The sequence below is a fragment of the Podarcis raffonei genome, chromosome 2 (genome assembly GCF_027172205.1).
Source record: "Podarcis raffonei isolate rPodRaf1 chromosome 2, rPodRaf1.pri, whole genome shotgun sequence".
Taxonomy (NCBI): Eukaryota; Metazoa; Chordata; class Lepidosauria; order Squamata; family Lacertidae; genus Podarcis; species Podarcis raffonei.
Window position 1 is genome coordinate 125,838,737 of NC_070603.1, and position 18,450 is coordinate 125,857,186.

The 18,450-nt window shown below is 43.5% G+C and overlaps 1 protein-coding gene across 6 annotated transcripts in view; it reads right to left on the reverse strand.

Annotated features, from left to right (window-relative positions):
* The window catches only part of LOC128409526 (zinc finger protein 208-like), a 125,267-nt gene that overhangs the window by 16,148 nt on the left and 90,669 nt on the right, over positions 1 to 18,450 (reverse strand). The window lies entirely within an intron of this gene.

The following is an 18,450-nucleotide window of genomic DNA, read 5'->3' on the forward strand; positions in this document are numbered from 1 at the left end:
TTCTCCATTGTCTTCTTTCGATGGGGTGGGGTTGGGAGAAAATCCTATTTGTTTTCTAGGAAGAGAACAAAGGAATATTACACACATCAGTTAGCACCTGCTCTTATTTTAACATCTTGTACAATCTCTCCTGTCCTCCATATATTCCAAATTTTTAGGAAAAGCAAATGAAATAATGTAAAATAATGGTCATGCATCATCAGCCTTTTATAACCCTTAATTATTGTTAATGAAGCAGTATTATCTTAGAATACGGTTGAACTGTGGGTTTTACGTTTTATAAAAAGTGGTTTCTCACAGGAAAGGGAGCTGCTCTATGTTCCATGAACCTGGCCAATATTCATCAGGGTCCTAAATTCATCATGAAGTTCTTCATCCGCTGCACTATAATCCTCCACCCCTTGGGCCACATTTTGTCCCCTTCGACCTCTAGATCATTATTCATCACCTGCACAGTCCCTTTGGCCTTAGGAGGTGCATAGTGACCATTTTAGGAGACCCATATATAAGTCTAGTGACAAGGCTTGGTGCTTGTGGTCGGTTGAAGGAGTGCTCAGTTGGAGAATGTTCTTGGGGTGGGACCTCCATCTCTCAGCCTTGCATTCTTGAATGGAGAGAGCTGGAGATGCAGAAGGAAAGCAGCTGGAGCCTGACTGCTGGGTGGCCAAGGGCTTCTGGATATCCTAGCTCAGCTGCAACTGGGAATTATTTATTAAATTGTTATACTTCTCTTCATTTGAACATCACAAGATAAAAATATGTGTGACACTGAAAAAGGTGAATATTAAAGGTGAATAATACCCATTGTGAGAAAGAAAAGAAAGAAGATGAAACCAGCGGTGTGTCCACCTGAATAGAAGAAACCAATCTTCAAATCAGTTTCAGATTCCCTGGCTGTATTTCTCTGCCATGATTGTGACTCAGAATCTTAGCCACACTTTTTTCTAGAATATCAACTGGACATAGGAGCCAGACATCCCTGGGATTTCATCCAGACATTCCTTTAGTGTGGGCAGCAGCAGCAGCAGCGGAGGAAGGAAGGAATTAACTTTGGGGGCAAACCATTTCCTTCAGAAGGTCTTCCCCAGCGGCCAGCAGGGTTGATAAACTGCTCAGTGTGGACACCTTGGATTTATAGTGTTAGGGTCTGGATACCAATCATAATCCCTGAAGAAATATCTCAAGAACCCTTAAGATCCAGTTCCACCAACTTGCAAGTAACACTGAGCCCTAGAGGAACCTTCTATGCTGAGTTGAGGCACCTCTGGCCCTCCAGATGTGGTTGGACTCAAAGTACCACCTGCCCAAGCAAGGATGGCCCATGGCCTGGGAGTATGGGAGTCTTATCTGGGGGGACACAATTTCTCCATCTTCCCCCTCCTCTGAAAAGGCTTTCATTTCTCCTTTCTCCGTGATCTCCAACATCTTCCTGATACAGTCCCACCAACTGCACACATTCCCAAATCATCCTGCACCATTGACTTCCCAAGGCGGCTGCATTGCGTCTAGGACACTGGCAATGGGACAGCACCTTCCACTGGATGAGAGGATAGAGGGTTTATTCAGGGCTGGTCAAATGGGACTCAGCGCCCTCCCCTCCTTGCCCCTCCCTGCATCTGTTGCCTGAGGGGGCTTCCTCCCTTTCCTCTTTACCCCCCATGCTTGGACTCGCTCTAACAGCCCCCAGCGCCCCCTGCAGCTCCTGACCTGGGACCTAAGGCAGGGCAAGGACTGAGCTTCAGGGGAGGAGAGGGTGGGTGGATCGGGGCTCCTGCTCAGGGATCTCTCCCTGGTCTACGCAGAGTCCTGGCAGATTCCTGGGCAGGAGGCAGGCGCCCCCCCCCCGTCCCTCTCTCTTTCTCCAAGATGGCTTCCCTTCCTCCCCCAGGGATGCTTCCCTTCCTCCCTTCGCCCCCCCCAAGGGTCCCCTTGGCCCAGAGGCCCCCCTGGCCGGCTCAGCCTTCCTGCCAAATCTCTCCCCATCCCAGGAGGGAGACGGGGGGGGGGTCTCCATCCAGGCCTCTCTCGCCCCCATTAACCCTTCTCCCCCCAAAGGGGACCCACCAAGCCAGGATCGCGGCGCCCCAGGGATTCCTGCCGGGGGGAAGCCGGAACGGGGGCTTGGGTTCAAGTCCCAGCCCGGGGGGGCGCCTCCCATTTCCTTCCCGGGGGGGGCAGCTGAGCATCTCCTCTCCCCCCTCTGCTATTCCCATTTCCTTCCCCGCAAGACAAAGGGCTGGGGGTCTCCAAGGAGGCGCCCCCTCGGGGGGAGGGGCTCCTTTCTCCCCCCAGTGCCTAAACCAGCCCCTCCCCCGCTCGCAGGATCCCCAGATCTGCCCCAGATTTCACACCCCCGCCCCAAATCCTGCCCCCCCTTCCCAGCTGCCCTGTTTGCAGATTCAGGGGGAAGAAAAGCGCCTCCTTCTCCCCCCCATATATAGATATATTTCGCACCTCTTTTCCCTCCTCCTCTGCAGAGCTGCTCCTCTTCCGGGAAGGTGGATCAGGCCCCTCCCCTCCTCCTTGGCCCCCTCCCTCCCTGCCTCTCTAGGAAGCGGAGCTCACTGACCCGGGGGGAGGAATGAGTGGCCCCTCCCTCCCCGAAGACACAAATTCTCCTCCTTCCCAACCAGCTCCGCTTTCCTGTTTCTCTCCTGAGAAGGTCCCGGGTTCGATCCCCGGAGGCGGCAGGGAAGGAGCCCCCCCCCCAACTGGGAAAAAGTCCTCCGGGGCAGGAAGGTGATATTCCCCCCCTTTTAATCCCTTGCCCGTGGGGGGGTCCGGTCAGTTTCACGCCCATTTCCCGACGGGGGGAGGCAGGGCCGTGGTGCAGGGGGTCCCCGTTACAACAGCCCCGCAAAGTAGACCAGAGTTGCTACGCCCTTTTGGGACTCGGAGCAGTAAGTCGCGACCACCCTAAATGCTGTTCTCCCTTGCCATGATATATATAGATCCGCTTATTTTGTGTGAGCTGCTCACAGGACAGCTTTGGTTCAAAGGCAAGATTGAAATGCAAAGGTTTTCCCCCTTCGTAGCAAAGAGCTCTTCCGCCGCCCCTCCTCTCCATGGGCTGGCCATCTCCAGATCCAGGGCTCCCCCCTTCTCGCCACTGCCCCTTTGAAGACAGAGCCAGAGCATCACCCCCTCTCCTGGGAGTCTCTTCCCCTGCCAAACAGCTCTTGCTGGCAAAGGTTTCGTCAGAATCGCCTTTCTTGCAACTTGAAGCCCTTGGTTCGAGTCCTACCCTACAGCCTAGAATAATCTTTCTTTGTTGCTGCATCACCCTGCGGACTCAGGTTAAGCTAGTGGTCCACCAAGACCCCTGGATCCTTCTCGCATGTACTGCTAGTCAGCCAGGTGTCCCCCATCCTCTATTTGTGCAGGTGGGTCTTCCTGCCTAAGTGCAGGACCTGACATTTGTCCCTGTTGAAATTCATTTTGTTACTCATTTTGTTATGCAAGGACGTGCCCCAGCGGAGCTGCTGTTCCTGTTACAGGAAATCTCAGGGGAGTATGAATAGCGCAAGTTGCACCCAAATTCTCGGTCCTGGTCCTCCCGAGTGGTGGATCTATGGCTGGGCAGGATCTGTCCCGCCTCAGACTGCAGGGGAGGCAGCTGGCAGGATGGACTGCTCCCCAGTGCACTCCTTCTCCCAAGGGAGGAGGGTCCTGGCTGGACATCTCCTCCCCCCTGACTTGGTCTGCTTCCCCAAGTGGTGGAATCAATGTGTCCCAGAAAAGAGGGTCTTCCTTGCAGGCTGAAGTGGTGCAGTCCAGATACAGGCTAAACCCCTGGGGGTGTGGAGGAGGCAGAGACTTTGGGCCTCTCCCTCCCTTCCCCACCCCTTTCAGAGCAGACCAGGCCTCACTTGTGAATGATGGGTTCAGCCATTCCTGGAAAGAGCCCTGAAAACTGGCCACGCCAGGTCCACGTGCCCCTATGACCTTCAAAGGAAGCTTCCTCTTGGCGGCCTCAATGCTCAGAGGTGGCTCCTGCCTCCAGGCAGCTTGTGGATTTGTAGAAAGTTGACCCTTAAGTCTGGGACCTGCCAGACGCACACTATAGACATCCACAGGGTTTCTCCCCTAAGTGTGTTATCTTGGGGATAATGTGATGCGAGCTTTAATTTTTAACTTATTCAATTTAAATCCTGCAACCTGACCGAATTCTTGAATTAATTCTAAAACTCTTTTAGTACTAGATTCTGGCTCCTGTAATGTCAAAACTACATCATCTGCAAACGCTCTTAATTTAAACTGTTTGGCTCCGATAGAGAGAGAAAAGTTCCAGAATGAAACAGGCCTGACTGTGGTTAAGAAAGTGAAATATTTGGGGATTAATATGACAGCTAAAAATGGGAATTTGTTTAAAGATAATTATGAAAAATGTTGGGCTGAAGTGAAAAAAGATTTAGAAATTTGGTCGAATTTGAAGCTTTCCTTGTTGGGTCGAATTGCAGCTATAAAGATGAATGTACTGCCTAAAATGTTGTTTTTGTTTCAAACTTTGCAAATTTTGGACAAGATGGATTGTTTCAAGAAGTGGCAGAAAGACATTTCTAAATTTGTCTGGCAGGGCAAGAAGCCTAGAATAAAATTTAAGATATTAACTGATGTAAAGGAAAGAGGTGGATTTGCCCTGCCAGACTTTAAACTCTACTATGAATCAGCAGCATTTTGCTGGTTGAAAGACTGGCTGCTTCTTGAGAACACAGACATTTTGGATCTTGAAGGTTTTAACAATGTTTTTGGGTGGCATGCATATTTGTGATACGACAAGGTGAAAGCACACAAGGCTTTTAAAAATCATATTGTCAGGAGAGCACTGTTTAATGTTTGGACTAGATACAAAGATCTATTGGAAAATAAAACTCCAAGGTGGTTGTCACCAATGGAGGCTAAGGCTCAGAGAAAACTTAACATGGAGGCCAAATGGCCAAAATATTGGGAAATTTTGGAACAAGAAGGGGACAAACTGAAACTGCAGAGTTTTGAGAAACTGAAAGATAAAGTGCGAGATTGGCTTCACTATTATCAGATAATGGAGGTTTACAATTTGGACAAGAAAGTTGGTTTCCAGGTGGAAAAATCTAAATTGGAAACAGAATTGCTAGAATCCAAAACTAAGACTTTGTCAAAAATGTATAACTTGCTGCTGAAATGGAATACTCAGGATGAGACGGTTAAATCTGTAATGATTAAATGGGCACAAGACGTTGGACATAATATCATGTTTGCTGACTGGGAACAGTTGTGGACCACCAGGATTAAATTTACGGCATGTAATGCCTTTAGAGAGAATATTATGAAAATGATATACAGGTGGTACATGACCCCAGTCAAGCTTGCAAAAATCTACCATTTGCCCGACAACAAATGTTGGAAATGTAAGGAAAATGAAGGTACATTCTTTCACCTTTGGTGGACGTGTCCCAGGATTAAGGCTTTCTGGGAAATGATATATAACGAATTGAAAAAGGTATTTAAATATACCTTCTTGAAGAAACCAGAGGCCTTTCTCTTGGGCATGGCTGGCCAAGTGGTGCCAAAGAAGGACAGAACTTTTTTTATGTATGCTACAACAGCAGCAAGAATACTCATCGCAAAGTATTGGAAGACGCAAGATCTACCCACTCTGGAAGAATGGCAGATGAAGCTGATTGACTGTATGGGACTGGCAGAATTGACGAACAGAATCCGTGACCAGGGAGAAGAGTCGGCTGAAGAAGACTGGAAAAAATTTAAGGACTATTTACAGAAATACTGTAAAACTAAGGAAAGTTAAATGGTGTTGGATTGAAATTGAGGGGTTTCTAGCTGTAATGATATAAAGGAACATAGATGGGGAAAAAAAGGGTTTGAAAAATGAGGTAATGTTATAAGCTGTAATGCTTTAAATAAAGGATTTGCTGAACAAATAACCTTAATTGGGATACAAGGAGGAGAAGTATGAGGAGGTCTGAGAAATTTGTTATTTAAAAGTATGATTTATGAACTTCATGTCTTTTTTAATGTTTTTGTTTGTTCTGTTTTTGTTTGTTTGTTTAAAAAATTGGAAAATCTAATAAATATTCTTTAAAAAATAATAATAATGTGATGCGAGCTTCCAGTGAAGCATTTAACACACACTTAGGCCACCTCCCCATTGCATTGAGGTCTCTCTGGAACTGCCCACTCTCTGCTCTGCCACCTTCCCCCCTCATGCAAGATTTGCAGCTAGGAGGCCAGTCTTTCCTGGTTATGCCGCTAAACAGATCTGCCCCCCCCCGAGATAATGTTTCATACGAACACTTCCCTCTTCACATAGCTAAGAACGAGGAGGTGTTGCGACACAATTTATTTGTAAAATATAAACAATAGCACTTCCAGTCTGGAGCCGCCATGGCAAACAGCAGATCCCATGATAGTGGACATGCAGATAATTAAGGAGGATTAGAGAGTTATTATCCTTGGAAGCCCCCCCCCCCGGTCGAGGGGGTGAGTTCTCACTCGCAGATCGTCCAATACCTGTCGCTTCCCTCTAAGATGCGGGGCAGGGGACGCTGAGTGCATGGCACTGCACTTATCGGTAACTCTCCAACGTAGTCACCATGAGCGGCAGTTCTTCTGTTTTTTAAGATAGATATGAATTTGGACTTTAAAAGGAGACATGCTCTGGAAGAAGGAGACAAGATAACCTGCTGATTGAATCAGCCACTGAGTGCGAGGGTCTCGATCTGGAGAGGACTATCGTCGTAACCGGATTGGAAGGTGGGTGAAGGGAAGCCTTTGTTGGAAAACGCTCTGGGCTACCTGCAGCCCCCCCTCCCCCGGATCTCCGAGCGTCCTCCGGTGAGCATAGCTCTGGAAAAGGCATCCCCTTCTTCTCCAGGGCGCTCCAGCGACATAAACCAACTTGATTGATGCACACTAGCCTTCTGGCTTAACTCAGCAAAAGAAAGAAGCATCGTCGTTCTAAACTACTATTTATTTACATAATATTTACATACATATGCATAATGGCATCCGTTCTTATTAGCTCCAAGAACAAAACAGAACGACATAAAAGTGACAGCAGTTTCACAGTCTCACACCGGAAGGGAGATAAGACAGTCTTCCTTTCTCACGCCCCACTCAGACAGGCGTGTGAAATATATCAAACATAAAATCAGCACTGGGGAGCATGAAATCCTAACAGCCTTTGTTCTTTCTCTATACATGCACTACATTGTTTTATGATGTGGCAACCCTTCACTCAAGAAAAAAAAAAATTCCTAATGGAATATAATTATTAAAGGATGGTAATTAGTAATGGAAAGCTGGAAGTCAGTCCAGAGGAAGGCAAAATGCCAATGAAACATGGCGGAGTCGATTGTGCAGCAAGAATCAAGTTATCGGAGTGGGAGGGGGGAGACTGGAAATAATGGATAGAAAGTTACAAGATATAAACCCCTCTGGCAAATTGAAAGATATGAAATAGCTAAATACAAACCAAGTGGCTACGTCAGTGGCTGCCAAGATAAAGGAACAACATTGGAACTGAACTATTTGAATTAAAAAAAAATGGAAGCAGGAGAAGGAACAACAGCCTCTCCCCAAGACCACAACATGGGGAGTCATCCAAAAATGCTTAATTTGGAATGGAATAATTGGCTTTGTTCATTGTATTATGATTTGGTACTTTATTGATGTGGCTTATATTGGATTATTATTAATAAAAAATACATTGGGTATACAATATTCAATAGCATACATATTCAATAATAATCAATAATAACATATTCAACTCAATCATATGTACAATTCTATATACCTTAACGCTCCTCCCTCCACAAGGTTTATTTAACTTTTAACATTTTAATTGCCCCAAATTGTTCAAACCTACCCAAATAATTCAGTATCTTCTCAAACCAATCCTCCTCTTTCTCACTGACCTTAAGCCCTTTCAGTCTATGTATAAGATGCTTTTCGTCCTTTTGTGTCTTTGTTGTTCCATCAATGGGAGTTATGATGCTGTTCCTATAATACTAATCCCACCAACCCTGCTCCCAAACTACCACCACAACTCCTAACACCAACATTTCCAACTCTCTCCACCAAGGCCCAAAAATCAGCTGGCTCTCAGCCCATCATCACTCACCCCAGCACTCCAGATTCTCCCCCTCCCTAACATTATATTATATCTTCTATTATACTTGTGAGACATGACCTTCATTTCTTTAAAGACCTGTCTATACACTTTATATACAAATACCAGAACTTCACATACACTCCATGCATTCAAGACTGATTTCCCATTATCTGAGTTTATTGATGGGAAGGTAAGGGTGAACTCTGAGAGAAATGTGTCAAACACTCCATACATCTAAATGGTTTCTCCCTGTGAGAGTCTGTAGATGTGAAGGAATGGGTTTCCCAAACCCAAAAACTGACTGTGCGGGCAGTTTGCACCAAAATCCCTATTTTTCCTTAGCTAAAAACCATTAACTTGAGCTCTGAGCTCAATGTATAAACAAAAGCCCAGCTGCATAAACAAGTGCTCAGAGCTCTCTCCTTTATCAGTTGTGACGGCAACTATGGCCTTCAGTGTACCAGTAGTAGAACAGAACAGAGAGAAGACACCTCTGTGCTTTATCCTACGTCCTTAACACACACACAAACCCAAGTCCGGGAACAAACGCCAAAGCGTATTCCTGGAGATGATTACCTCTTCCTCCAAGATAAGAGTAAGAAAAGGAAGATCCTTTTATGGTCAGAAGTACAGGAAGGAATTCCCTTTTATGGTTAAGAATACCAGAGCAAGAACATATGTGATGACAACCTGGGTACATAGGCTGACGTGGTTGGGTTTACATGGGAAGGAGGGAGAGGGTGCCGGGAGGATATATATACTGCATGAAACTTGTTATTTCTTTGGACTTGCTGTGGACTTGATCACGCAAGTGCCTTCTGCTATCCGGAGAGCAGAATAAACTCTTTCTTCTTTGAACCAACCTCGGTGTCATTTGACTTCCTTCCTCCTGTCCCGGAGCAACGCAGACCCAATCAGTGAACTCCAATAAGGCTACAGATGTTTCGTAAGCATCCCATTCTAACTGATGCACTGCTCTGGGACTTCCAGGTTGTCGCATCAGAGTTCGGTCGCCTGCCATGATTTTATGAAACTCAAGATAAAGCACTCCAAACACACTATCAGAAAAACTTACAAATTGATGGTTAAATGATTACAATGCTAAAAGGGATACTCTCAAAATTGCTAAAGTAGAGAACTAGCTATAAGTTTCGGGCTGATACTCTCCAGAAGAATTCAATTTCCTCTAGTTGTGAATTCCCGGAAGGGAATTCTTTTTTTTTTTTTTTTTACTAATCTTTTTATTGATATTTTGGAAACGACATCAAACAATACAAAAAAGAAAAAAGACTGAGAAGAAGAAAAGCAAACAAACAAACAAACAACAACAACAAACAACGCCTATAAACATAAAACAAACAAACCAACATAACATCACTCAATTGACTTCCTTCCATCTCAGTTTAGGCAAAATAAACTCATCGCTTATCTGCAGATTGTATTATATCAGCTCTTTACATCGCAGGTTTTAGATTCCGCCCACTGTGATTTTGGTAATACCTAGATTGATTTCAATGTAACTTACAAATTTACTCCAGTCGTTCGTAAACTTAACGGTTTTTTGATGCCTAATTTTTTGTGACATTCTAGCTAATTCTATATACTCATATAATTTCATTTGCCATTCTCTAATGGTGGGGATATTGGAAGTTTTCCAGTTTTGCGCTAACAAAATCCTGGCGGCCACCATTGCATATTGAAAGAATGTTTGGTCTTCATTTTTGATCTCCTCTCCGATCATACCTAAAAGGAACGCTTCAGGTTTTTTGGGGAAGGTGTATTTCAGTATTCTTTTTAATTCATCGTAAATTTGTCCCCAAAATCTTTTCACTTCGTCACAGGTCCACCACATGTGAAAGAAATTACCCTCTTTAGTTTTACATTTCCAGCATGTGCTGTCTCTGGTCTTATACATCTTCCCCAGTTTTGCCGGGGTGATGTACCAACGATACATCATTTTCTCCATGTTTTCTCGGAGAGCAGCACATGCTGTGAACTTCATACCTTTCTTCCAAAGTTTTACCCATCTGTCAAACTCCAGATTATATCCAAGGTCTCTGGCCCATTTGACCATGACTCCTTTCACCTCTTCATCTTTAGTATCCCAGTCTAACAGTTGGTTATACATTTTGGATAAAAGTTTAGTATTACTTTCTAAGATTTCCACCTGGTACCTGGACTTTTTTTCACTCATTCCTATTTTTTTATGATCGTACCATAACGCATTAATTTGGTGAAATTGTATCCATCCAGTTAATTTATCCTTTAGCTCTTCGTACGGTCTAATTTTCCACCCTCTTTCTGATTTAACTAGGAGATCTTCGTATGTCCATCTTTCACATTCCAGATTTAACTTTTTTGTTGTTAAGATATCAATTGGTGAAAGCCACCAAGGGGTGTCTCTTTCAATCAGCTTTTTGTTTCTGTTCCAAACTTCTAATAACGAGCCTCTAATGATATGATTAGAGAAGCCTCTGTGGATCTTTCCTTTATCATGCCACAAATAAGCATGCCAGCCGAATCTAATGTTAAATCCCTCTAGATCCAACAAATCCGTGTTTTTTAAAATGGCCCATTCTTTTATCCAACAAAGGCAAGCTGCCTCATAATAAAGTTTTAAGTTCGGAACTGCAAAACCCCCTCTTTCTCTTAGATCCGTGAGGAGTTTGAATTTAATTCTTGCCCTTTTCCCTTGCCATATAAATTTAGCTAAAGTTCTTTGCCAATTCTTAAAACATGCCGTACCTCTAATTACCGGGATATTCTGGAATAAAAACAGTAGTCTCGGAAGAATGCTCATCTTAATCGTGGCCATCCTTCCTGTCCAGGACAATTTTAACCTATTCCAAGTATCTAAGTCTTTCTTAATTTCTCTCCAGACCTTAGTGTAGTTATCCTCCACTAAATTTATATTTTTCGGGGAGATCCATATTCCCAGGTATTTTACCCTTTTCACCACTTTAATACCTGTTTTTAGTTCTAGCTGGTTTTTTACATCTTCGGCCAAATTTTTTGTTAAGATCTTAGTTTTTATTTTATTTAACTTAAACCCAGACAATTTACCGAATTCCTCTAATAACTCCAGGGCATTACTGGCACTTTCTATTGGGTCCTCTAAAGACAATACCAAATCATCGGCGTAAGCCTTTAATTTATATTCTTTTTCTCCAATTCTTATACCTCTTATTTTTGGTGTTTTTCTTATTTTATTTGCGATTATTTCCAAAACCATAATAAATAAAAGGGGAGACAACGGGCACCCCTGTCTCGTGCCCTTTGCAATTGTAAAAGAATTAGTGAGATTATTGTTAATTATCAGTTTGGCCCTTTGGCTTGAGTATATTGCTTTAATACCTTCCAAAAATGGTCCTTCTATTCCTACTGTTTTCATACATTGTATTAAAAACCTCCAAGAAACATTATCGAAAGCCTTTTCGGCATCGATAAAAATCATCGCCGCAGGAATGTCGGTCCTAAGATCCAAGTACTCAATAATGTCCAGTATATGCCGAACGTTATCTTTTAATTGCCTGTTAGGGAGGAATCCCGCTTGATCTTTATGAATAGATTTTGTTAAGTATTTCCTGAGTCTGTTCGCCAAAATATCTGCGAAGATTTTGTAATCGCAGTTAAGTAACGATATCGGCCTGTAGTTACTTACGTCCATCTTTTCAGCATCCGCTTTTGGTATTAATGTGATGTGTGCCTCTCTCCATGAATCTGGAATCTTCCCTCCTTGTAGAACATCATTAATCACTTCACTAAGCACCGGAGCAAGATATTCCCTTAAAACCTTATAATACTTTGCTGACAGTCCATCCGGTCCGGGTGCTTTTCCGGGTTTCATCTTCTTAATAGCCTCATTAATCTCTTCCATTGTAATCTTCTTGTTTAAGAAGGGAATTCTTTTATGTACATAGGGAAGAAACAAAGATGGCAAGGGCCAATAAAAACAGAGGCATTCTAGAGGAAATATAAAAAAGAGCAGGGAGATACATCAATAGAAGAGCTGGAGGAGGAAGATAGCTGATATGGGGAAAGGGGACTTAAAACTGTTTAAAGGATTCAATGATAGATTTAAAATTGTTTTCATGGAAGGTGAATGGTTTGAACAAGAAAACCAAATGAAATAAAATTACACATATTTTCACAAGACAATTTTTTTTTTTTGCTTGAAGCAACCAGCAAAAATGATTATTGGTAAATAAAGGACTAGGACAGGAATTCAGATAAAACAAAGAAAAGAGGGGTGGTACTATATATGAATTCCAAACTGGACTCTAAAATCTTTAAAGGTGAAGAATTATTGCAGCGAAAGTGATGGTAGAAGGAGAGAAAAAATTATTGGTAGGAATTGATGCACCTAATGAGGAAAAAAGAACGATTTCTTCCAACTATTGGAGAAAAGTATGTCTGAGGTTTATGACGGAAATATAATTATTATGGGTGATTGTAATGGAGTAGTATCACGGAACTAAGATAGAACACTGAGGAAAGGTATCTCAAAAGAAGGCAAAGTACCAAATACTTTTTTTGTAATTATGTAATTAGGTAGAATTAATAAAGAGCTTGGGAAATGTATAAGGATTTGTTGGAACGGAAAACACCTTTGTGGCTTTCATCCATAGAAGCAATCTCACAGAAAAAGCTGAACAGAAGAGGGGGTAATGTTGAAGAAGTTAGAGGATATTAAAGATCAGGACACTCAATGGTTGCAATGCTATCCAGTGACTGAAGTCTTAAAACAAGATGAGAAGTGTGGGGTTATTAAGCAAAGTTCTCACTTTGACGAAGAGTTACTAGAGAACGAGGGGAAATCATTTCCAAGATTGTAAGATGCTCTTAGAATGGTGAACTAAAGACAAAATGGTTAAATCTATGATCCACTAGTCTAGAGATGGAGGCATGAGAAAAACTGAGGAAATCGAATGTAGAATTCACAGTGTGTTAGGCTTTGAGAGAAAATGTTATGAAAATGATTTATAGAAAGTATCCGACACTAAGTAAGCTGGAGTCAGGTATATATGTTGGAAATGTAAAGAAGCAGAAGGTACTTTCCCCCATATGTCCTGGACATGTAAAGCGGTTAGGTGCTTTTGGGAGATGAATTATAACGAGGGGGGAAATTACTTAAGGTGACGCTCCTATAGAAACCATGAAGCATTTCTTTTAGGGATAACTGGGTTAGATGTTCCAAGAAGACAGATGAACAACAACAGCGAGAGTACTTTATGCACAAAAATGGCAAAATCAAGAGATAGCTACACTTGATCAAGAGAGCGGCAGTTTAAAGTGATTGAGTATGCCTAATTGGCAAATTTAACTAAGAAAATAAGAGATCAAGGCAGATTTTAAGGAGGAGTAGAAACCTTTTATTGAATATTTAAAGAATTATTGTAAACACGTACAGACACAGGTAGGAGCTGAATGAAAAACAACAGTTGAATACTTGTTGGAGAAGAGTGTGGAAAAGGTAAGGTGTAAATATCGGAAATATGCAGCAATTTAAAAATTCTATGGGGAAACCATGGAGAGGAAGTCAAATGTGAAATGAATCTGGAAAGTATGTACCAATTTGTAAACAAAATTTATATAAAAATAAATGATATATAAAACTACATACATATAAAGTAATAGAAGAACTTCCCACACTCCTTCCATTCAAACCATTTCTGCTTTTTCAGTTTGTTGGTAGATGGTTGGGTTTCAACTCTTAAATCTTCTCCTCCTTGTGAGTCCATTGATGTTTTGTAAGAACATCAGGACTGAAGCGCTTTCTACACTCCATATAAGTAAGTGGTTTTCCCTTTTTTAGTTTGCTGGTGTTTGCTAAGGTTTCCACTTCTATTGAAGCTCTTTCCACACTCCATACATTTATTTGTGTCAGAATATGAGCTCATCGCAGCTGTAGGCATCCAGCTTGTTGACATCATGTGATTTGGCTGACTGTGGGAAACAGCGTTCCAGTCAGCTCACAGGGCAGTTCACCGGAATTTGCTCAGAGTGTAATTTGAGACCTCTTGTGATTGTACAGCAAACTCACTTGTTTGCCAATGTTTGAAGAGTGCAGACATGTTTTCTGTAATGCTGAACAGTCAGAAATAAACAATGTAAATAAACGTTTCTGACAATCTCTTTTCCCTGCCGGGGGAGGAGGAAAGAGTGGATGTGCTCTTCCCACGCTGGGAAGGGTCGCCTATAGAGACCTAGCCTGAGTTTGCTGGGGAATGCAGCCAGGGAGGTCATCGGAACTCAAGCCGGGTGCCTGGGAGTGTTGCCAGCTTCTCCCGATAGAGGCTTGAATTCCAACAATTTGCTTGTCCCCGAGTGAGTCTGTTGATGTCTTCTAAGGTTTCCACTCTGACTGAAGCTCTTTCCACACTCCACGCATTGAAATGGTTTCTCTCCTGTGTGAGTCCGTTGATGTCCTCTTAGTGTTCCACTTTGACTGAAGCTCTTTCCACACTCCATGCATTGAAATGGTTTCTCCCCCGTGTGAATCAGATGATGGTCTCTAAGGTGTCCACTCTCAGTGAAGCTCTTTCCACACTCCATACATTTAAATGGTTTCTTCCCCGTGTGAATCAGACGATGGTTTGTAAGGTGGCCACTCCGACTGAAGCTCTTTCCACACTCCATACATTTAAATGGTTTCTCTCCTGTGTGAATATGATGGTGGTTTGTAAGGACTGAACTCCGACTGAAGCTCTTCCCACACTCGATGCATTCAAATGGTTTCTCTCCTGTGTGACTCTGTTGATGTCTTCTTAGTGTTCCACTCCGACTGAAGCTCTTTCCACACTCCATGCATTGAAATGGTTTCTCTCCTGTGTGACTCTGTTGATGTCTTCTTAGTGTTCCACTCCGACTGAAGCTCTTTCCACACTCCATACATTTAAATGGTTTCTCACCTGTGTGAGTCCATTGATGAATTCTAATCATTCCACTGGTAGTGAAGCTCTTTCCACATTCCATGCAATTAAATGGTTTCTCTCCTGTGTGAATCCGTTGATGTAGTTTTAGGTTTCCACTGTCAGTGAAGCTCTTTCCACACTCCATGCAATTAAATGGTTTCTCCCCCGTGTGAGTTCGTTGATGTATTCTAAGGTTTCCACTTTGACTGAAGCTCTTTCCACACTCCATACATTTAAATGGTTTCTCCCCCGTGTGAGTCCGTAGATGAATTCTAAGGCTTCTGCTAGTAGTGAAGCTCTTTCCACACTCCATGCAATTAAATGGTTTCTCCCCCGTGTGAGTCCGTAGATGAATTCTAAGGCTTCTGCTAGTAGTAAAGCTCTTTCCACACTCCATGCAATTAAATGGTTTCTCCCCCGAGTGAGTCCATAGATGAATTCTAAGGCTTCTGCTAGTAGTGAAGCTCTTTCCACACTCCATGCAATTAAATGGTTTCTCCCCTGTGTGAGTCCGTAGATGAATTCTAAGGCTTCCGCTAGTAGTGAAGCTCTTTCCACACTCCATGCAATTAAATGGTTTCTCCCCTGTGTGACTACGTTGGTGTTTTCTAAGGTTTCCACTGTCAGTGAAGCTCCTTCCACACTCCATACTTTCAAATTGTTTATGTTCTCTGTTTTCACACTCCATGTATTTAAATGGTTTCTTTGTTATTCCCATTTCACATGGCCCACCAGAATTCTGATTGCCTTCTCTATTGTCTTCTTTCGATGGGGAGAGGTAGGGAGAAAATCCTTTTTGTTTTCTAGGAAGAGAACAAAGGACTATTACACACATCAATTAGCACCTGCTCTTATTTTAACATCTTGTACATTCTCTCCTGTCCTCCGTGTGTTCCCAATTTTTAGGAAAGGCAAATGAAATAATGTAAAATAATGGTCATGCATCATCAGCCGTTTATAACCCTTCATTATTGTTAATGAAGCATCGTTATCTTAGAATTGTTGGGATTTCAGTTCCCACCAGCTGCCAAGCTGCCAGCAAACAGCAAGAGCTGTTTACATCAGGTGATGTCTTTCAGCGTGAGAAAGGAAGTCAGAGTCAGTTCCCAAACGGTCCTGACTGTAACCGAGGCGGAGTTACAGGTACTCCTTCCACTCCTGGACTGGAGTAGTGATGAGTCAGAGAACTCTAAGCTGGAGAGCTCAGGACGTGCAGTCATGTGTGTATTTTTTGGATGCAGTTTAATACAGTAGCCTGAGTCTACAGAACTGCCTTTTCTTCTGATGGGGAAATTGGTGTGCTTTTCTCAGAAGAGACAAGTCGCCTAATGATCGGTCTCTCTGGACTGAAGGAGGATTCCGGGAAGGCAGCCAGAGGATCACCACCGGATTAATCGCCCCAGAGTGCTTCGGGAGGCTGGCAATGCTCCTGGGCGAGTGAGAATCCAACAAGAATACGGTTGGACTGTGGGGTTTACGTTTTATAAAAAGTGGTTTCTCACAGGAAAGGGAGCTGCTCTATGTTCCATGAACTTTGCCAAGATTCATCAGGGTCCTAAGTTCATCATGAAGTTCTTCATCCGCTGCACTATAATCCTCCACCCCTTGGGCCACATTTTGTCCCCTTCGACCTCTAAATCTTTATTCATCACCTGCACACTCTCTTTGGCCTCAGGAGGTGCATAGTGACCATTTTGGGAGACCCATATATAAGTCTAGTGACAAGGCTTGGTGCTTCTGGATATTCTAGCTCTGCTCCAACTGGGATTTATTTATTAAATTGTTATACCTCTCTTCATCTGAATATCACAAGATAAAAATATGTGTGACACTGAAAAAGGTGAATATTAAAGGTGAATAACACTGATTGTGGGAAGAAAAGAAGACGAAACCAGTGGTGTGTCCACCTAAATGCAAAATAATAATAATAATAATAATAATAACCAATCTTCAAATCAGTTTCATATTCCCTGGCTGTATTTCTCTGCCATGATTGTGACTCAGAATGTTAGCCACACTTTTTTCTAGAATATCAACTGGATCTCTTTGTAATAGGAGCCAGACATCCCTGGGATTTCATCCAGACATTCCTTTAGTGTGGGCAGCAGCAGCAGAGGAAGGAAGCAAGCAATTTGGGGGCAAACCATTGCCTTCTGAAGGTCTTCCCCAGCGGCCAGCAGGGTTGATAAACTGCTCAGTGGAGACACCTTGGCTTTATACTGTTAGGGTCTGGATACCAATCACAATCCCTGAACAATTGTCTCAAGAACCCTTAAGATCCAGTTCCACCAACTCCCAAGTAACACTGAGCCCTAGAGGAACCTTCTATGCTGAGGTGAGGCACCTCTGGCCCTCCAGATGTGGTTGGACTCAAAGTAACACCTGCCCAAGCAAGGATGGCCCATGGCCAGGGAGGATGGGTGTCTTATCTGGGGGGACACACTTTCCCCTTCTTCCCCCTCCTCTGAAAATGCAGAATGGGGGAGGTGGGGCACATTGACGCAAGGGGCACATTTACACACCAACAATATTTCAATATCAAGAAATGGTATTTGTGTAGCGACATCACCCAAATGTGCCTATACATGTGTGAGTAGAACAGTTGCGACTGCGCTGGCCGCCAGTTAGCCGTTGGCGTTTGAAGAGAGTAGGTGTGTTTTTAGCACGACCAACTAAAAGTTATGTGAAATGTAAAAGTGTTCCAACACTTTTTTACGTCATTTAGTTAAGATTCAAAAATACCAAAGGTAAGTTATTCCACTCAATAATCAGGATTACACGTGATTTTCAAATAAGTTCAGTGGTTTCATCAACAACTGTTAGTTTCTTGAAAATGTCCATTGGGGCACTTTGATACACTAAGACATGGGACGCACTGATATGTACCGTATTTTTCGCCCTATAGGACGCACTTTTCCCCCTCCAAAAATGAAGGGGAAATGTGTGTGCGTCCTATGGGGCGAATGCAGGCTTTCGCTGAAGCCTGGAGAGCGAGAGGGGTCGGTGCGCACCGACCCCTCTCACTCTCCAGGCTTCGCGGACCTCTCTGCAAGCAGCGGGAGTGCTAACGCTGCTTGCGGAGAGTTGCCTGCATGCCAAAGCCTGCGTGCGCTGAGATCAGCGCGTCCAGGCTTCGCGGACCTCTCCACAAGTAGCGGGAGCCAGCGCTGGGCTCCCACGGCTTGCAGAGAGCTGCCTGTTTGGGGGCTGGGGTCGGGGGAAGCTCGGGCCTCCCCCGCCCCAGCCCCGCACCTGGGGGGAAAATAATTTTTTCCCCTTTATTTCCCCCCAAAAAAACTGTTACGAAAAAGGAGCAATGCAGAAGCGAGCTCCAGATGGCTGGAATGGTAAACAGGAAGCTGATGTTATTGGATTGTACCGTGGGAACCAGGGACAGTCTGTTCAGTGCTCTGAGCGCCGGATGTT